At 41.1% G+C, this 21,927-nt stretch overlaps 1 protein-coding gene and 1 non-coding gene across 5 annotated transcripts in view; one reads left to right on the top strand and one right to left on the bottom strand.

The window, feature by feature from the left end:
- The window catches only part of LOC145357905 (cAMP-dependent protein kinase inhibitor alpha-like), a 98,701-nt gene that overhangs the window by 53,896 nt on the left and 22,878 nt on the right, over window positions 1–21,927 (top strand). The gene's annotated exons all lie outside the window — the stretch shown is intronic.
- On the bottom strand, window positions 1,193–1,392 carry LOC145358053 (U2 spliceosomal RNA). The gene has a single exon (XR_013889423.1). It is a non-coding gene; the product is annotated as a U2 spliceosomal RNA (small nuclear RNA).

The raw sequence follows: 21,927 nt of genomic DNA, 5'->3' as shown, positions 1-21,927 counted from the left end.
TTTACTGGAAGGGTTAATCCCTCTTTGTATCCAAGCTTTTCCCTGTCCATTTTAGAAAATACTTTGCTGCTAATCACAGACTTTCTGCTAATGACAAAGTCAAGGTTGCACCTTGCTTCCTCTGGGATGAGGAGGTAATTCTTGTCCACATATTCACCTTATTTTTCCGTTGCTCGTACAGGTCAGACTCGGAAACAACTGGTGGATGGTCAAAGCTTGCAATCTGACAGCTGCGTTCTGTACTTGAGGTCGCCCGCAGTAGTTTCTTTTTCCCTCAGAAGACTGAGACAAATTCTCTTATTTAACAGTCAATGTACATCCTCTGTGACCAGGTCCACTTTGGTAGGAAGAATGGTAGGAAGGACTATTACTTACATGGCGAAAAACTGCAGCAGGCGACGGTGCAGAGGGACCTCGGGGTCCTTGTGCATGAGTCGCAAAAACCCAGCTTGCAGGTGCAGCAGGTGGTCAGGAAGGCGAATGGGATGCTGGCCTTCATAGCGAGGGGGATTGAATATAAAAGTAGGGAGGTCTTGCTGCAGCTGTATAGGGCACTGGTGAGGCCGCAGCTGGAGTACTGTGTGCAGTTTTGGGCGCCGCACCTGCGCAAGGATATTTTGGCCCTAGAGGGAGTGCAGAGGAGGTTTACTAGGCTGATACCGGAGTTGAGGGGATTGAGCTATGAGGAGAGGCTGAATAAACTAGGCTTGTACTCGTTAGAGTTTAGAAGAATGAGGGGAGATCTCATTGAGACGTATAAGATGATGAATGGGATGGATAGGATAGAGGTGGAGAGACTCTTCCCGCTCAAAAAAGACAGTAGGACTAGGGGGCACAGCCTCAAGATAAAGGGGAGGCGGTTTAGAACGGAGTTGAGGAGGAACTTCTTCACTCAAAGGGTGGTGAATCTCTGGAATTCTCTGCCCGTTGAAGTGGTGGAGGCTGCCTCGCTAAATATTTTTAAGAAGCAGGTTGATGGGTTCTTGATAAGAGAGGGGATTAAGGGTTATGGGGAGAGGGCGGGAAAGTGGAACTGAGCCACGACAGATCAGCCATGATCTTATTGAATGGCGGGGCAGGCTCGAAGGGCTAGATGGCCTACTCCTGCTCCTATTTCTTATGTTCTTATGTTCTTAATACCACTCCTTGTATGTGAAACCAGGCTGTATATTCAGGTAGGTTTATTTCCAAAACTGCCAAGTAAGTACACGGACTCCTTCAGTTTCCCCAACACCTACTGTGTACGCTTTTTCAAAACAAGCTTTTGTTCCATCTCCTTGCTCCAAAAGATCATTTTAATATATGGTCCCCAGATAAGGGGCATATCGGACATTAGACTGATGACAACAGATGCTGCACTGGATCTGAACCAAAAAGGCCTAATACTTCAATTGGGGGCAGCTGCTCCTAATGGTAAACTTCAAGTATTCTGTATATTGCAACACAATTCCAGCATTTAAAAGTGTGAGATAAATTTTCACACCAAAGAGGCAGCCGGAGTGGACAATTAATTTGTTTGTAATTTGAATTCTGTGCTGAATATCATCCCTTAATTGTGAGGAGTGTAAGATGTTATGAAGTTGCTTGTGTAACTGGACTATGTAAGTCAGAACACGATGTGATGCCATTATTAGACACCTGTGGGGAGGGGGGATATGAATTTTACACTAGAAATAGTCAACATCCAAGCTAACAGGACAAAATTGAAGAATTGTCACTATGACAACAATAAGTGCAGGTCACAATGGTCATTTGGATTCAGTTTTGTACTCTCTTAAGTGGAACTAAACAGCTTCAGCTCTCATTACTTTCCAATAAAGCAAGAACACCTGTTGCAAGATAGGATGTTGGAAGTGGACTGTCTAAATTGGTTGGAGAAGCAATGCATGTGTTTTTGGTGAAAAGGATTGAGAGATGTATGTAAAGGCAGCTCGGTACTGCAATTCTTGTTAAAATATGATCGATGTAATGGTCTTTTCGCGTACCACAGAATTCCTGTGTTTGTAATTGTGTCCAATCTCAATGGAGCAGGAAGTTTGTGTTTGTAAGCTTGCTGATTAGGGTTGGGGCTACGGTTATCTGCCTGAATTACCAAGTGGCCACTCGGACTGACCGGAGTTAACAGTGTAGGAATAGGAGGAATTCTCTGTATGTATATGACCAATTGAAGCAGGTGAATGCAGTTTGCTCAGCTGGATAATGGTGAGGACCTTGAGGATAATGTGGCCACTAACTACATATAGCAGGTTAGTTGTATGGATTTGCATTCTAATCAGTAATCTGTAAACTGTATGTGCTGTTTAATGCTCTGTCTGAGGCCAGAACACTCCATTCACCTGACAAAGGGGCAAACCCCAAAAGCTTGAGTTTACTATCAAATAAATTGGTTGGATTTTAACCTGGTGTTGAGAGACTTCTTACTGCCAATAACTACAGACAGGGTGAGAAGGGATCGTTTACCCTTTTCACAAGTCATAGAGGAACCAACACCCTCTGGATTTGTGCTATCATTAAGCCTCGGCTTGCACCTCTGTCAGGTGGTGGAACTGTCTTCCTTCAGAGAATTGGGTGTTGGGAATAACAAATGCAAACATCAATTAAGAACTATCAATGCAGATCCATGTAAATTCCTTGGCTCCTCGCTGTGAACTTGATTTACTGTTCTACTTCTCAGTGACCACTCTGTTTATAGAATTAAAATCAACAACCTGGCAGGCAACTTTCATCTGAAATGCTCAAAACAATTTCTATTGTAGTTTCCGCTCACCCATAATGTCCCTGCAATTAGCTGTCCGCCTTCCTGGATCAATGGGAAGTTTTTTGGAATTAAGGATTGATTTCTCAGGCACTGTTGTGAACAAACTTTGGAGAGAATTTTGAAACTGGCCTAGTGTTGGAACGGGACAAGTTGTACCTTTTTCTATGTGTGCAATTCCCATTGACAGCCCACAACTGGCTGGTGCTGTCACATGATAGACTGGCTTTCGTGGTGCAGGGCTTTGTGGATCATTGTGGCAGCCTTTCTTTTGATGTTGGGTTTGACGCCACATAATCAAACTTACGGGTATATGTCTGAGGTACCTCCATCTACTCTTATGAGCCTAATTCCTGGAACAGAATGGGGGTGGAGAATCCCGGCCATAGTATTGGGGATTTGATGATCTGGCTCGTGTATTTGAATACCCCACTGTCAATTTATTTCAGTACTGTGGCTGGGATTCTCCACCCCAAATTATGGCAGGCAGAAAGGCCAGTGATACTGTCCAGATGGGAGTTGCCAAACTTGGTCCAAGGTACTTCAGTCATCAGATGATCTTTTTATTATTGTCACATGTATTAGCTTAGTGACAAGTATTGTTTCTTGCATGCTATACAGCCAAAGCATACCATTCTAGAGAAGGAAAGGAGAGGGTTCAGAATGTAGTGTTACAGTCATTGTTAGGATGTATAGAAAGATCAACTTAAGGTAAGTCCTTTCAAAAGTCTGATGGCAGCAGGGAAGAAGCTGTTCATGATCCCAGACTTTTGTATCATTTTACCGACGGGAGAAGGTGGAAGAGAGAATGTCCAGGGTGTGTGAGGTCCTTAATAATGCTGGCTGCTTTGCCGAGGCAGCGGGAAGGGTAGACAGTAAATGGATAGGAGGTTTATAATGGATTGGGCTTTATTCACAGTCTTTTGTAGTTTCTTGCAGTCTTGGGCAGAGCAGGAGCCATACCAAACTGTGATACGGTTTGGTATGGCTCCTGCTATAAAGAATGCTTTCTATGGCTCCAGAAAGAATGCTTTCTATGGTTTATCTGTAAAAGTTGGAGCTGACATGCTGAATTTCCTTCGTCCTCTGAGAAAGTAGAGGTGTTGGTGGGCTTTCTTAACTATAGTTAATTTTTTATTAATTGTAAAACATTGGTGTGTTTGAAATTAGCTGGTACACATAGATTTTCTATGCAAATTTAGAATTTTTAGTAACCTGTTCTCAGTCATCGAGATTCACCAAGGGATTCATTCAGATCAGCATTCTGAAGGACAGTGTTATCCATAGGTACGATTTGAAATGGTTAAGACGACCAAAGAAATTGCAGTAGATTTGGGGGGGAAAAGTGTTCGTTTTGGTTAACCATTTTAATTTTAGCATTAATACAAAAGTTATTTGTTTAAATGGTTATGTAAAATCTGAGAGATTCATTATTTGCTCTTGGGTTTGCATGTAAAGGAGGAGTCAAGTTTCCTCTGTAATCAATAAACTTGATGTGGAGATGCTGGCGTTGAATTAGTGAAAGAGCAGCTTTTCGAAAGCTAGTAGCTTTTGCTACCAATTTAACGTGGTGTTGTGAGACTTCTTACTATCAATAAATTTGTCAGTTGATGAAGACTTTAGCCTAAATCGTATGCTTTTGAGTTCAAGTTCACTTTAGTACGTGACATTAGGTTGACTGTCAAGTGCAGTACTGGCATGTTGGAGATCTTGTCTCTCAGATGAGATGAGCTGATTCAACGTTCACCTGACCCCCAGGAAGTCAAAGTTGAAGAATTCTCCTTTATAAATAGACTAATACTACTTTTAAGACAAATGGCTTGTTGAAATTGGCATTGAGAGGAGTAATAAGGTGTTGTATATAACTACAAGTCTATTTTGTGAATTGAGCTACTTATATATGAGACATCTCTGACACTGTGGTACCATGTAGAGGAAATGCTGTGCAGTTTCCACTTGTGCTACCATCTGAAATTTCCAAGTATTATTAAATAACAGCAAATGCCCAAGAACTGGTGGCCCTCTGTAGAACATGTAGGATTGCACGGCAATCTAAAAACCTGTGCATTTCTTCTTTAGCATCATGTCTTAATCTTTTCAAATGGTCAAACAATTAACTGCACAAATAATATTGGAATTAATTCCTGTTGAAAGAAAAATGAACAAATATTTGAAATGTAAAAGTGATTCCTGCACTGGTAGCCTAAGTCGTGTTCCAACAGGTTTTGTGTTGTGTTTACTCAGCTGTCAGACATCTTTTTGAGGTGAGGTTGGTATTTACCAAAGAAAAGCGAGGGGAGTAATATGACACATTAAGTTTCAGGTTCTCAATCTCCACATTAAAAAGAATGCAACCAGTAAAAAAAAATATTGAGTAAAATGCCTTTCTACTTTGCTTCAACAGTGTGCTTTTTCTCTGGTCTCACAACACCCCTAATACAGAAGTTAATACCAATCTCTGTCTGTTTCTGTCAAATCCAAATCATCTGTTTTGAATTGTGAAATTGGATTGAGATTGCCCACATCATTTTACAAAAGCTTCCATCAGCCAACAAATACTGTCCCATTAATTACTCTGTGGTTTACCTGCAGATTCCAGAGGTGAGATGCTACTGATTATTACATTACGCAAGCTCCTTTAGCAGCCCGATTTTGAAAAAAAAAATTCATCTTTCATGAGGGCATTTTGGTTTGGTGCAGGTGATGAGACCTGATGGATTGAGAACTTTTGAAAGCCACACTTTTCAAAAATTACAGCAAGGGCACGTGAGCATTTTGCATTCAGCTTCCTTGAATACAAATGATGCTCGTGGCAATCTGGTGGTTCAAAGTTGTTCAGTGTTCCAATAAAAAGCCATATTAAGGAGCAGCATTTGTTAACAAATGGCAATCGCGTTAGTAGTGGGGATTATTAGCTATCAAAAGGTGCAGGACTGTGGTGGTCAAGGATTTGATCAATGTCAATTGGTTTCAAAACTTGCGGAGATCGAACATATTGCAGTTAAATATCAGCAAGTGGTCAATGGCCAAGTCAGCCACAGATTGACCGTGTCACAAATCTGATTTCCTTTTTAATCATAATGAATTAAAAGCTATAAATTTGAAGGCCAGCCCAAACAAGCAAAAGCTGCATGCTATAAATAACTGATTTATAGCAAATCATTATCACCTGCATTACGTTTGGCTAAAATGTGCTTGGGTGAACAGACAGAAGCTGTTCCTCTTCACTTGCTTGGATGGGTGCAGGTGCAAGACAAGAAATACAGACCCTCGAGTGCGCAATTCAATAAGATCATGGTTGAAGTTCCTTTGACTTTTCCATCCTATCCCACTATCCTTGTTCCCTTAGTGACCAAAAATCTAATGACCTCAGTCTTGAATGAATATCCACAGCTGCCGTACAGAATTCCAAAGATAGAGCAAGTATATCCTTCCTTGAGTACAGAAACCGAAACTATACACCGTACTCCACTTGGTATCGCCGAAGTTCATACCACTGCAATATGTCTTCCTTATTCTTGCACTCCTGTCCCCTTGCAATAAAGGCCAACATGCAATTTACCTTTCTAAACTTGATGTACCTTCAAGTTAACTGCAAGGAGATCTAATCCCTTTGAAGACCAACACTTTCTATTTTTTCTAGTGGTTAGTACTGTTGTCCCAAAGCACCAAGGACTCAGGTAAATATCCCACAGAGGTAATAGAATTTAAATAGTTGCAGCCGGAGTACTAATTTTTATGGCGCCCCACTAGTAACATCTATCAGTCTAAAAATGACCTGTTTTATTCCTGCTCTGTTTTCTGTCCTTTAACCAATCCTCCTGTATAGATACTAATTATGCTAAAACCATGAGCCCTTGTATTGTGCAATAACTTTAGGTGTGGCATCTTATCAACTGCCTTTGGAAAATTTTAAATGTACAAAATCCATCGGTTTTTGTTTGCTTTTAATCAATCCTACCCGTTACATCCTCAAAATAGATTTGTCCAACATAATTTCCTTTTCACATAAACAATGTCGACTGCTAAATCATATTATGATATTTCAAAGTGCTCTGTTGCCATTTCCTTAGTAATGGATTTCAACGTTTTCCCAAAAACTGCCAGTGAACTGGTCTCTAATTCCCTCTCAATCTCTCTCTGTCCATTTCTTGAATGGAAGTTAGCTTTACCACGTTCCACAATCTACTGCGACCGTCCAGAATGTAAGGAATTTTGGAAGATAACAATCATGCACCATCTATCTCTGCAGCTGTTGTTTTTACAACCTCAGGATGTAAGCCATCAGATCCAGGAACTTGTTGGTCTTTTGTCACAATTCCTCCGGTACTTTTTCTTTACTAATTTCCTCACTCTAATTAGACCCTAATGCAAAAGCAGTTACTAAGTTTGATTCCGCCATGTCTCTTGACCACTGCCAGTGAATAGCAATGCTTTTTAGCTCACCGCCTATGAATATCCCCTCATGTGTCTTTGTTTTGAGATTTACTTGTTTCTGTCCCTCTGGAACTCCCTGGCAGCTGAATATTCAACTACAACTGCACGTAGCTTCCGAACAGCGTTGTGGGTGTACCTGCACCACATGGACTTTGACAGTTCAAGAAGGTGACTCACCACCATTGTGCTATCATCTCAGGATGGGTAATAAATGCTGACCTTGGCAGCAATGCCCACGTTCTGTCAAATAATAACAGTGATGTTTAATTAAATTCTATTGCCAAACCTTGCAGCCTTCAATTTGGTGATAATATAGTTGCCAGCTCTGGGATCATCAACCTTTTATTTGTTTATGATTTGGATTACTGAACTTGGCATTTTATTTGACCTTTTATTGCATTTCACCTGATTACTTTCATGTTTATCGTTGAGAGAATATTTGCAAGAATAACCAAAACCCTGCAATGAAATAATTTGCATTGATGTCCTGGGGCAGCATGGTGGCACAGTGGTTCACTGCTGCCTCACAGTACCAGAAACCAGGGTTTGATTCCTGGCTTGGGTCATTTGTTTGTCTGTCTGTATGGAGTTTGCACGTTCCCACTGTATCTGCGTGGATTTCTTCCGTGTGCTCTGGTTTCTTCCTGCAGTCCGATGGACATGCTGGTTAGGTGCACTGGCCATGCTAAATTCTCCCTCAATGTACCCAGACTGGCACCAGAGTGTGGCAACTAGGGGATTTTCACAATAACTTCACTGCAGTGTTAATGTAAGTCTACTTGTGATACTGATAAATAAACTTTAAAGTTTAAAACATCTCTGAATAAAGTGGTTTAAGGTAGTTGGCTGTGTTTGTTTTTTGTTCTTTGGGATTTCTGCATTTTTCTGGCAGGAAATGCACTCATTAGCTAGGATATAAATGCTTTATGAAAAAGCTTAATGAATAACTGGTGCACAGTCACGAAAATATGTCACTGAGCAAACATTGTCACAAAACAAAGAGTGATATTGAAACGTATGTTGTTCAATGGAGGGGTGCTAATTATTTTAATCAAAATTGCTTGTGTTAGTCAAGGTTAGTACTTGAATAGGACGCTTTCATTTTTGACGTCGAGTGTGGATTTTCTAGCCGTGCTCGCCCCAAGGCTGAAAAGTCCTACCAAAGGTCAACGAACCGTTGCATTGTTTGTGTCCTGCTCGCTATGGAGATCGCAGTGGAGGGAAAATCCACCCCAAGTCTGTGATTCTCACTCGGTCTTTGATACCGTTCAGGATTATCTCGTGGGATGTTCCAGGTAAGGTGAGGACCAGTTTAATTTAAGTTGCAATGTAAATATTAAAATGCTGGGGAAAAACTGCGCAGATCTGGCAGCATCTGTAGAGAGAGAAACAGAGTTAACGTTTTCGAGTCTTAAATATGACTTCATTAGAACACAGCTTGTGACTGTTCCACGACATTCTTACTGGAGTGACAATGTAACTTCAGAACCCTGCAAAGTTTTGACACACTTAACTTGGCAATTCACAAATTAAACTCGACAGTCAAGAAGCCTTGAGAGTTAGGTGTAAACACCTGCTTCCAGGACAAATCATAAAGCTTCAAGTTTCTAGCAGCAGGTTACATACGCTTAATAGTTGTGACACTACACTAAAAACCAATGCATCCCATTTTCACTCTGAAATGCAGTTTTGGCTCTCATATGTTACCTTTGGCACTTAAATTGTGTTTTTCAACAATTTGTTACACATGGGGGAGATAAGTTTCTCATCCCTTGACTGCAATAAGATGTATTTTTGGAGGCATGTTTCAACCCTTTGAGTGTTGAGAGCAGACATTCTCATAAGTCTTTAAAAGAAAGATAAACATTTGCAGCAGCTAGAATATAAGCGCTAGTAACACCCGCATACACCCAAGAAAAGCTGATTTCCAAAGATCTAACATGCACATGTGTTACTAGAAGGGTAAAAAGGAACCAGATCACTTTAATTTAGTGTTTGAAAATGTTAAATGTCTAAAGGCTTTGCTCGTGGCTCCTTTAAAGACAGATGGAGGTTGGGATGTTTCTGGCTACTTCAGATGAAATTGTTGCTGAGCTCTTGTATATAATCTTGTGGATACGATGGCTTAGCCCTCTTCACTGTCAAGGCTAACTGTATTTTCAAGGCAAGGCTGTTTCCTTTTCCTGGGTGGTGTATCCATCCCTTTGAGGTGCTGGTCCCAGGCTGTCTTCCTGGGTTGCCCTGTGACTTAATAAGGTATTGGCTCCCCCTCCAGCCAGTTTCAGTGATGTGACGATGGTATTGTATTCCGTCAACCAATTGGCACGCGGGAAATATTGATATCCTATCAAAAATTCTAGGTATGATCATCCTGACTGGCTGATCTTAAGTACCATCCTCATGGGGCCATTTTTGATTTCAAGTTTTTGTTTTTTTCAATTGTTTTTCTGGGATGTGGGCATCCTGAGTTAGGCCATCATTAATTGCCTAAGTTTCTAATTGCCCTTGGGAAGGTGGTGGTGAACCACAGCCTTAAACCATTCAGTCCATGTGATGTCGATACACCCACAGTGCTGTTTAGAAGGAAATTCCAGGATCATGATCCAGTGACTTTGAAATAATGGTGACATAGTTCCAAGTCAGGGTGATGTGTGGCTTGAAGGGATATATGCAGGTCTTTGTTGTTCGGTATGTCTGCTGCCCTTGTCCTGTAAGGTGGTGTTGAAAGGCTCATGGTGAATTACTGCAGTGCACTTGTGGATGGTACACCACTGTGTGTCAGTGATGGAGGGAGTGAATGTTTAAGGTAGTGGATCGCTGCTAATCAAGTAGACAGTTTTGTCCTCGATAGCTTCCTGAGCACTGGGGCTGCACTCATCTGGGCAAGTGAGGAGTATTCCGTCTCACAGCTGACATATGCCTTTGTGAAGGTGGGCAGTCTTTAGGGAGTGGGTGGTGAAAAAGTTCCTATTTTTTTGACCTGCTGTGGTAGACACATTATTTATACGACTGGTTGTGTTAAGTTTCTGGGTCAATGTTAACTCTCAGGCTGCTAGTGGGAGATTCAGAAATGAATGAATTTCAAGGGGATATGGTCAGATTTTCCCTCTTGGAAATGGTCATTGCCTGGCACTGGTGTGACATACAATTACTTGCCATTCTTCACCCTAAGCCTAGATGTTGTCCTGGTCTTTAATTCTCCTTTATTGAAATGGTGAAAGGTAATCAACAAGTCCTTGGCAAAGCCATTTACATTTTGTGACAGCTCCAAGAGATGTCAGAAGAAATCACCTGACTTTCTGGAATCTATTTTGTGAAGGCACAGCGTCCATATTTCATATTGCTTTTTAAAAGTAGTATGTCCATCCCCCAATGCACTTTTTAGAAGCATAGAACGTGACCAAACAAATTTAAATTCAGTCGATAGGTGTTTTAGAAAATGTCATTTATCAATGTACCCATTAACTGTGACCATATTAACAAAAGCAAATTTCTGTCTCAAATTGCTAACACTCACTTATTCTGAAAAATGTTAAATTGAGTTTATTTTCTTTTTGTGGACAAGTAGGTGACCTATTTCCAGGTTGCTGTCACTAGCTACTAACTTGCATTTATATATCACTGCCCATTACCCCAGGACATCTAAATAAACACACACACACACTTTAGTTTTGAAGTACAATTACTGTTATAATGTAGTGACAGTAAGAAGTTTCTCAACGCCAGGTTAAAGTCAACAGTTTATTTGGTAGCACAAGCCACAAGCTTTCAGATTATTGCCCCTTCATCAGGTGAGTGGGAGTTCTGTTCACAAACAGGGCATATAAAGACACAAACTCAGTTTACAAAATAACAGTTGGAATGCGAGTGCCCCACGCCTTGCCTGGGGTTGCAAAATCTCACTAACTGTCCTGGCTGGAGACAATACACACCTCTTTAACCTGTGCTTAACCCCTCTCTCCACTCACATTGTCAGTACCTTTTTAAGACTTGATTACCTGTAAAGGCTCACATTCCAACCATTATCTTGTAAATTGAGTTTGTGTCTATATATGCCCTGCTTGTGAATAGAACTCCCACTCACCTGATAAAGGGGTAGTGCTCTGAAAGTTTGTGGTATGTCCTACCAAATAAACCTGTTGGACTTTAACCTGGTGTTGTGAGACTTCTCACTGTGCTTACTCTAGTCCAACGCCGACATCTCCACATCATAATGTAGTGAAACATGGCAGCATGTACACAGTAACATCCCACATTCAGCAATAAGTAACCAGAGAATCTGTTTCTCATTGCATGTTGATCACAATATTGTGAAGATCTCCTTTGCTCTTCAGATACCAGGACATCTCTTGTACCCATCCAAGAGGACAGGGCATCTGGTCTGCTGTGCATGTGTATATGCGAGGTGATAGCAGCAGTAATGAGTTTGATGAAATCAGCACTGTGGCTTAATTGTATTTGCACCCTTAAGTATTTGAGAATATTTCAAGTGGAAATTCATCTTGCAAACATTAGACTAAGCTGTGAACTTTAAAGCTGGCCTGGCTCCAGTTTCTTTCATTTGACCTGACAACAGCTTTAGCTGCCATTTCAGAAACAGATGACATGCTTGAACTGTATACTTTAGGAGGAAATAAATGAACTGGAGGGAGCTGCTGTTTTTTCAAAGTCAGACATGAAATGTATTTTCACTGATAGTGTGGCCTTGTGTATCATTTGAACAATTTTATAAATGTATGTTGGGAGGGCAGTGATGTTGAGCAGTTTCAGTGTAAATACTTTTTTTGAGTGGGTGCTGCTGCATGGAATGCTTCTGAATACAGCCTTTTATCAATGTTTAAAAATAATATTGTGTCTTTTAAAAAATTGCTGGTTTCCTTTCCATGGTGTTTTGAGTCTGGAGAAAAGTTCTACTTTTTTTGTTCTTAGATTTCAAGTTTTTTAGAAGCAAAGTAGGTACATCCTTCAGCATCGGACTGAATTATGAGAGTTAAGATTGTCTCAAATAGAGATCTTTCAAAGATAGCACAATAATTACATCCTTCCATCTGTTTTGACTCCTATTTCTGCCCCTCTGCCTGCCAATCTATCCAGTTTAGTAAATGTCCTGTGGCTCCAGTGGTGCAAATGAGATTGGGTGGAATGATTAGAGACTCCCTCTCGCCCAACTGCCTCGGTGCTGACCCTGTCAAAATTTCTAGGGTCAGTCGAAAAAGAACAACGCAGGACCCCCAAGTCTGTGCCAATCATGATGCCCTAAGTAAACTTCAAAAAAAAACCCTTCTGTCTTTACTTGGTCTGTATCCCTCTATTTCCTCCCTATTCAGGTACCCATCCAGATGCCTCCTAAATGTTGCTAATGTGCCTGCTTCCACCACCACCTCTGGTAGCACATTCCTGGCACCACCACTCTCTGCGTGGGAAAAACTTCCCCCATACATCTCCCTTAAATGTTCCTCCTCTCATCTTGAACCTGTGACCCCTTGTAATTTACACTTCCACCCTTGGAAAAAGCCCCACCCTGTCTAAGCCCCTCATAATTTTGTAGACCTCTATCAGGTCTCTCCTCAGCCTCCGTCTTTCCAGCCTCTGTCTTTCCTCTCATAGCCAGAGTAGTTGTAGTGGGTGACTTCAATTTCTCCCTTATTAACTGGGAATCCCTTACAGCTAGGGGCTCGGATGGTGTTTTGTTAGGTGTGTCCAGGAAGGCTTTTTGATACAGTATGTTGGCAATCCAATCAGGGAGGGGGCCACACTAGACCTGATACTGGGGAATGAACCGAGCCAGGTGATCAGTGTTTCAGCAGGGAAGTATTTTGGGCTCAGCAGCCATAATTCCGTAAGATTTTGAGCAAGAATGGCCTTTGAATGAGAGTCAATTATATCCAAATTAGACTGGAATTGGGCAATGTGGATTGTGAACAGCTATTTGAGGGCAAATCTACTTGTGGTATGTGAGAGGCTTTTTAAGGACAGGCATGTCCCCGCAGAAACGAAGGATGAAAATGGCAGGATTTGGGAACCTTGGATGACCAGGGAAATTGTAAGTTTAGTCAAAAGGACACACACGGTAGATCTGGCCTGTAAAAACTGATGAGAGGGGTACAGTAAAAGTATAAAGGAACTTAAAAGTGGAATTAGGAGGGCTGAAAGGGGCCATGAAATGTCTTTATCAAGCAGGCTCAAGGAGAATCCCAAGGCTTTTTATGTATTTATTAAGAGCAAGAGGGTCGCACGAGAGAATAGGCCCACTCAAGGACAATAGAGGGAAGTTTTCGTGGAACCACAGGAAGTGGGTGAAATCCTTAATGAGTACTTTGTATTGGTATTCACCAAGGAGAAGGACATGATGGATGTTGAGATCAGGGATATGTATGTGAATGCTCTAAAGAACGTCAATATGCCAAAGGAGAAAGTGTAGAGTGCCCAAGATATAGGATCTATCCTAGATTACTGCGAGAGGCAAGGGGAGAAATAGCTGGGGCCTTAACAGATATTTTCACATCCTTTTTAACCGCAGGTGAAGTTTCAGAGGACTGTGAATAGCCCATGTTGCTCCCTTGTTTGAGCAATGAAGCAGGGATAAGCTAGTAAATTATAGGCTGGTGAGCCTCACAGTGGTGGGGAAGCTTTTGGAGGAGAAATGGAGGGACAGGATATATGCACATTTAGAGGAAAATGGATTAGTTAGTGACTGGCAGCATGGTTTTATACGGGGAAGGTCAAGTCTCTTCAACTTGATTGAGATTTTGGAAGAGGTGACAAAGAAAATTTGAGGAAAGGGCTGTGAATGGACTTTAGTAAGGCATTTGACAGAGTCCCAAGTGACAGACCATTACAAAAATTAAAGTTACATGGATTTGGGGTGGGCTGGCTGGATGGATACAGAACTGGCTTGGTTATGGAAGACACAAAATAATGGTGGAAGGGTGTTTTTCAGAATGGAGATCTGTAACCAGTGGTGTTCTGCAGGGATCAGTGCTGGGACCTCTGTTGTTTGTAGTAGGGAGGTCTATCGTGTACTGCCAACATTGCAATTTCATCCTTCCTATTAATGAGCTGCACCTATAATGTCTCACTACAAGATTCCTCCATTGTCTCCTCCCTCAACACTGGTGTGATCTGTTCCCTAATCAGCAATGCAACTCCCCCACTTCTTTTGTTTCCCCTTTTGTCCCGTCTAAAACAACACTATCCTGGAATATTAAACTGCCAGTCCTGTCCTTTAACCATGACTCCATTATTGCAATTACATCATAATTCCATTTGGTAATTCAGGCTCTACATTCATCTGTTTTACTTGTTATACTACTTGCATTGAGAAGCAAACACACTCGAGACCTACAATCCCACTGAACCCTGCAGCTTCCCTCTGCCTACTCTTGCTGTTTGGGCTATGTTTATCTTCGTCTCACTTTTTTCCCAGTCTCTACGCTTACTGACCTGCTCTGGTTCCCAACCCCTCACTACCACACTAGTTTAAACCCTCCAAAATAGAATTGGCAAATCTCCTGTCCAATATATAGGTGCCCCTTCAGTTCAGGAACAACCTGTCCTTCTTGTACAGGTCCCAGCTTCCGCAGAAACATTTTTTAACTGCTTCAGTTGGAGATTTGTATCATCTAATTTAACAGTAAGGGTTTTCTGTTCCTTTGGATACCTATTATATTCCTTGTTGACGTGTGTCTTTTCTGCATGCAATAGAGTTGATTGATTTGCTCCTGCTGTCTAATTATAGCTCTTGGGTATTGAATGTTTTCATTTTCAACACCTACAGATCTGTGTTGCTGCTTATGATGAGCTTTTCTTTCAGCTTACTGTAGAATCATTACTTTTCAGCAGCAGGGTATCAATTTCAGATTTTGACTTGCACTCCTTGAACAGGAGTGAAACTGTTGATTATATAGCCTTCTGCATATCTGCACACCTGCAGAATAGAAGGGAATTACAGTGGTGCTTGCCGCACAGTTTGTTTTAACCCTTATACGGTGGACAAATAACTACAAATAGACGTCTTGTTAGTAGAGTTAATATTTATTTAAACCCACACAATTAATAATCACCCACCCAACCAACAATAAGTTAACTTACAGAAAATACTAGAATTCAAGTCCAATACAAGACCTTGTCTTAACTTTGCGTGACTGGCAAGTACCCAAGCAGGTATTGACCTTTATCTGTGTGTTGGTCTCAGTAGTTGTCTGCGTATTTTAGTCCTTTGGTCTGGTCTGGCACTCTGGCTCTGGTCTTCCTTCTTCCTTCTCGGGTGTGGTGGCTCTCCTCGTGCTGGTCGTCGCTGGCGATGGTCACCATTGTTGTAGTTCGTTTGTGGGGTCAGATAGAGATTTCTGGTTGCGCAGCACCCTTTATACCCTGTTTGGTTTCACGCCCCTTTTGGCCATTGCCAATCAACTAATCAGGATGTGATCGCCCGATCGAGAAGGGTCCAGTCAGGTGCTACCACACCTATCTCTGGGTGTGTCCCCAGTGGCTGTGTCTGTAGATGCTGGAGGCTCATAGGTCACATACCTCCCTCCTAAATAAAGGGTCACTGTGCCCTTATGTCTGGTAAACAAGCCAGTGTGACCAGAAAGTCTTTTTCATCCTAGAGATGACCCATATCCTGTTTATTCAGTCATCAGGATTGCAGCCTGTTTGTCTCTGTCTTTAAACTGCAGCCTGTCATTTTAGTTCTTGCCCAGTTGTCCCAGTGTGCTTTACAAATTGCCATCTTAGATGGCCACAACAGGATGATTAGCATTTTAAAAAATGAATATATTACATTTGCTAAGTTCAGTTATGTTAAGATTCTGGGAGCCGGACATCCAGATTTTCTTTTGCACCTCCTGTATATACTCAAATCCTCTTTACAAATGGGTGGAAACAGAATTGAGCAGAGTGTATCGGGAATTAGCAAAGGGTGGCATTCTGATGTTCGAATCAATTTGCATGTTCTGTGTTTAACACTTTGCTTAGTCTGCTTTTGTAATATTGCGTGCAGTTCTGGTCACCACACTCCCAGAGGATATGGAAGTTTTGGAGAAAGTACAAAAGAAGATTTACCAGGATGTAGGTTATGAGGGGAGGTTGAATAACCCAGGATCGTTTTCACTGGAAAGATTGAAGGGAGACCTGATAGAAGTCTACAAAATTGAGAGGCATAAACAGGCTGGATTGTCAGAGCCTTTTTCCAAGGGTGGAAGTGTCAATTACAAGGGGGCACAGGCTCAAGGTGAAGGTGGAACATTTAAAGGAAATGTATGGGGGCAGTTTATATGGAGAGAATGGTGGGTGCCTGGAGTGCGCTGCCAGAGGTGGTAGAAGCAGGTACATTAGTAACATTTAAGAGTCATCTGGATGAGTACAAGAATAGGGAGGGAATAGGAGGATACAGACTAAGGGCAGATTTAATTAGGGCATCATGATAGACTCTGACTTAGTGCAAAGGGCCTGTTCCTGTGCTGTACTTTTCTTTGTTCTATATTTCATCCTGCGTGGTGATGTTGCTGCAAAGATACATAGGCCTGTTATGGGACACCATTTGAAACTTTTCAATTCGAGCACTTGTCCTTGTGCTTGTCCTGTATCTGTGGTGAATTGGACTGGATCTCCAATGTACTGCCTCGCAAGTTATCTGCAGAAAAATATAATTCAAGGATGGGTTTCAATTCTTTATAAATATTCAAAATCTTGTTTACGAACTTTTGAATTCTTAACCTTGTTTGACAATTGTTTGCACAATTATTCTCCAGCTGGGAACTGCATCATCATTGGCTGTGGTTTATTTAAAGGGATAATTATTTGAGGCTTGGTGGTAATTGATTGTGAAATATTTTGGTTATAATTGTGAATGTTAAAAACAACTTGTTTCTAATCAGTGCTCGCGAAATGAGATTTGCTTGGGTTTAGCTTGATGTCTCTGCTGAGATTTAGTGGGAAATATCATTTTAAGTCAACTCTGAATCTTAACAGCTTAAATCCATTTACTGAAGCTTACATGTACCAGTAAAGGACAGTGCATATTGAGCAATTTTTTTCACCTAGTTACTCAGCAAATGTAACCTCAATTTTTATTATCCTGGAAGGAATGAGAAAGTTATGTGGCATTCATCTTGAAGTCTCAAACTGATTAATGCACATTTTAAGCATTGCTTACACTTCATGACATATATAGATAGCAATAAAATACATATTTTGGGCCGCACGGTAGCACAGTGGTTAGTACTGCTGCTTCACAGCTCCAGGGACCTGGGTTCGAATCCCAACTTGGGTCACTGTCTGTTTGCACGTTCTCCCTGTGTCTGCGTGGGTTTCCTCCAGGTGCTCCGGCTTCCTCCCACAGTCCAAAGATGTGCGGGCTAGGTTGATCTGACCATTCTAAATTGCCCTTAGTGTCCCAGAATGCATAGGTTAGAGGGATTAGTGGATAAATATGTAGGGATATGAGGATAGGGCCTGGATGGGATTGTAGTTAGTGCAAACTCGATGGGCTGAATGGCCTCTTTCTGCACTGTAGGATTCTATGATTTCTATCTATGAGAAGGCAGAATGATGCCACAGTGGTTAGCACATTCTACTCACGTATGCATGGGTTTCCTCCTGGTACTCCAGTTTCCTCCCTCAATCCAAAGATGTGCAGATTAGATGGATTGGCCATGCTAAATTGTGTTTGTGTCCAATGATGTGTAGGTTAGGGGGATTAGCAGGGTAAATATGTGGGGTTACAGTGATAAGGCCTGGGTGGAATGCTCTGTCAGAGAGTGGGTGCGGATACAATGGGCCGAATGGCCTCCTTCTGCAGTGTAGAGATCCTATAATTTAACAGGACTGAACTGATTTATTGTTTAGTTGGAGGAATGGGAATGTGCTGGGTTTTTCCAAGAACAGTAAGCTTGTGGAACAATAGAGATAAGCTTGCTTTAAATGGCTTGAAAAGTCTTCTGCTAGCAGCTGCAATAAGTATATTCTTCTGCATCTCAATTTGATAAGTTTACTCAATGTTGCTTAGTTGGACTAACAAAAAGAAATTGCAGGAAGAAATATTTGGCGATGTCAGATCACACCATTCCCAGCTTGGAGAACGTATCATCATCACAACTGCTACAATTCCACACCAGAATTTACCAGGAGTGTCAAGATACCTTTTTTTGTTTCATACATTCGCAATCTAGGCCACCATGAGCTTAGAAGGAGTCATTTCAACTTAATATTGCTGGTTGGCTCAATCTGCGTATACTTACAAATGATTAACTTAGCTTCTTTTATAGGACAGTAAAGGCCTTTAATGATTGTCTTTGTATTTCAAATCATTATAACACACCTCAAATAATTATGACCCAAGTTTAGTTCTTTCTGGGGTGAGTCAGAGTTAGTTCAACGCATAGCAGTAAGTCAATTACACTTGATGTTGAGAAGAAAAAAAGTGTATTTCTTTGCAATCTACTGTATGTGTTTTGGATATCGATGCAAAAATCAACACGTAATTTTAAAAACACAAACTTTTGGGTCAATACGTATTTTATTGCTTTCACTGACTACATAGTTCATTTTAAAAACTGATTTTAACAATATTTTCCACAGTACAATATGAGGTATGAATAATAACTTGTTTTACTGTGTTAATGATATATAAAACATCCCAAAGTGCTTTACGGGGTACAAACAAAATTTGACATTTAATCATGTGAAATATTTGGGTAAGTGCTGTTGCAATGAGCCCAAATGTCACTAATGTGAAATTGTTCAGCACAGCAAGAGTTAATGTGGGGCTGGAGAAGTGCGCTGCCCAATGTATGATGTGTAGAGTCACATGGGAATAGACTGAAAGAACAGTCCACTTCTGAGTAAGCAGCCTACCTGCATGGCAGTACCAGCACCATGCAGGAGTATAGCTCTGAACTGCAAGTAAAGACTAGTAATAAACGGTTCATGTTTAAATATGCAAGTTTCAAGACCTAATTGAGACGACTAAAGAACCTGTAAAACAACATGTGGTGGCAGCCTACAGCTCTTGTTATAAACAGATGGCAAAAGCAGTAAGTTTTTAAGGAGTGTCTTAAAGGTGATGAGAGAAGGGTTTGAGAGAGGAAATTCAAGAACTTTGGACCTAAGCAGCTAAAGGCACAACTACCAATGATGGAGGGATTTGAGAATTGGAAGATTGCCGAGAATTCGGAAAGCTGTGGGAGGCTGGAGATGAGGAGGGACAAGGCCATGGATGGATTTGAAAATGAAGATGCAGCTCCAGATGAAGTAATGTCTTGATTTTAAAATTTACATCTTTGTTTGCAAATCCCTCCCATGGTTTTGTCCCTCCCTTTCTTTGTAATCTCCTTTTTAGTTTCATAACCTTTTGTTATCTAATTCTACTCTTTTGAGCATCCCATATCTTAATTACTCCATCATTGGTGGCATACTTTCATCTAAGTTCTAATCTCTCGAAGGAATTCCCTCTTTAAACCTTTCCAACTCTCTTCCTTTCTTCCTTTAAAATATTCCTTCAGACTTTTTCCTTCTAAGCCACCTGCCAAATATTGCCATGTGTTATCCAATTTTGCTATACAATGCTCATGTGAAACATCCTGGGTCATTTTATTATATTGTATAAGCATTAGTTGCTTAAAATTAAGGCATTGCTGGCCTGGGAGTCAATGTAGGCCAGGGAGCAAAGTGAGTCATGGTGAACCAACCTTATAGCAAGTCAGGATATAGGCAGGTTTAGAATGGCTCCCATCCATAAGTGTAAAACAGGAGGCCAATCTGGGATTGCCATTTGTTAGGTTTTGTACCAGACTGCCTGGCTTTCTGCTGATTTGTCCCCAGCCCAATACCAGATGCCTCAGATGTTTTGATTTTGCCATCTCCAGCCTTTCAGGAAATTGAATCTATTCTTTAATTATTGCTTTATGATTTTGTCACCTATTTGCTGCTCGCCTTTTCCTGGACTGGGAATTGAGCCTTCCAAAGGCCAATCCACGAGAATATCCGATCCCCAGCTTGCTCTCGCCTCTGCACACTTCTTTTGTATTCCATTCCATAAATGCCCACTTTCTATTTGCCTCCCTAATCACCTGCTGGATCTGCATTTTGTGATTCGCCTACCAGGATGTCCATATCTTTACTGCTGCATTTGGTAATCTCTCTCGATTTAAATTGTATACTTTTGCAAGTTCAAAGTCTGTTTCCAAGTGAGGTGGGCGGCTCAGTCAACAATACATCCTGTGTGACTACTTTCACATCTTGAGAGTTTGAGACAGCTGACGCTGTTTGGTTTGAATGATCCATTCAATTTGAAATTGCCTTTTTGAACTGTTTCGGGAAAAGTCAGAGTGAACCTCAATCTGGAAAGGTCATTTTGTTCCTCTTGAGTCAGTGGAATGTTTTAATCCACAGGAAATCAGGTGATCCTTGGCCATCTATTTTTTTTAAAGTATTGACTGAAAGTTCACAATGTACTGTAACATGGTTTCACCTTTTCGCTTTTGAAAGGTTCTAATTTTCAGATTAAGCTCCCTAGTCCCAAACACTCCAAAGAGTAGAAATGTTTTCTCTTCTCTCTCTGTCCCCCCCCCCCCCCGCAACTTTGTTCATCTTAATTAACCAATATCCAGAATGGTGACTTTCCAATATACTGAAATTAGATAAACACAAATTCTTACTGTAAAAAAAAATAAGTGAATAGCAATGAAATTGAAGCCGTAGTCATCCAGGCAAATGATTATTTTGTCACACTCTTGAAATGTGCCTTGTAACTAGTGGAGAGATTCTGGGAGTCTGGGAATTGTTGCTCATAGAAGAATTCCAGAGATTTTGGTCAATTGTAACCCCAGAATGTTCATGAGATTTTGTAAACTGTTAACTATTTAAAGTAACAATGACTTGATCGGAATGTTAATTGGCCGATTTATTACTTTTGTCACATTTATTAGTGTACAGTGAAAAGTATTGTTTCTAGCATGCTATATTGACAAAGCATGCTATTCATAGAGAAGGAAACGAGAGTGTGCAGAATGTAGTGTTTAGCCCTAGCTAGGGTGGAGAGAAAGATCAACTTAGTGTGGGGTAGGTCCATTTAAAGTTTGATGGCAGTGGGAAAGAAGCTGTTCTTGAGTCGGTGGGTTCGTGACCTCAGACTTTTGTATCTTTTTCCCGGTGGAAGAGTGTCTGTCCAGGGTGTATGGGGGCTTTGATTATGTTGGCTGCATTTCCGAGGCAGTGGGACGTGTAGACACAGCCAATGGATGGGAGCTGGTTTGCATGATGGATTGGGCTACATTCACGATCTTTTGTAGTTTCTTGCAATCTTGGGCAGAGCAGGAGCCATACCAAGCTGTGATACAACCAGAAAGAATGCTTTCTGTAGTGCATCTATAAGAGTTGGTGAGAGTCGTAACTGACATGCCAAATTTCCTTAGTTTTCTGAGAAAGTAGACATTCTTAACTATAGCGTTGGCATCGGGGGACCAGGACATGTTGGTGATCTGGACATCTAAAATCTTAAACACTCGACCATTTCTACTTCATCCCATTGATGTAGACAGTGGCATGTTCTCCATTACGTACTAAAGCTAACCGTTAGCTGTTGCTGCATACTTCTTTGAATCCACAGAATGAAACTGGGTGTAACTTCTAATTTCAAAGTGTCTGTCACAAGCACAGATATTAATAAAATATGAAAGACTGAGTAAGGTTACATTACATTAGTTATGTCTGCCATGCTGTGGTGATTGGGGCTG

Source organism: Carcharhinus amblyrhynchos, chromosome 24 (assembly GCF_965287045.1).
Source record: "Carcharhinus amblyrhynchos chromosome 24, sCarAmb.v2.hapA, whole genome shotgun sequence".
NCBI classification, from domain to species: Eukaryota; Metazoa; Chordata; class Chondrichthyes; order Carcharhiniformes; family Carcharhinidae; genus Carcharhinus; species Carcharhinus amblyrhynchos.
The sequence above is the reverse complement of the archived record's forward strand: the minus strand, read 5'-3'. Positions and strand labels throughout refer to the sequence as shown.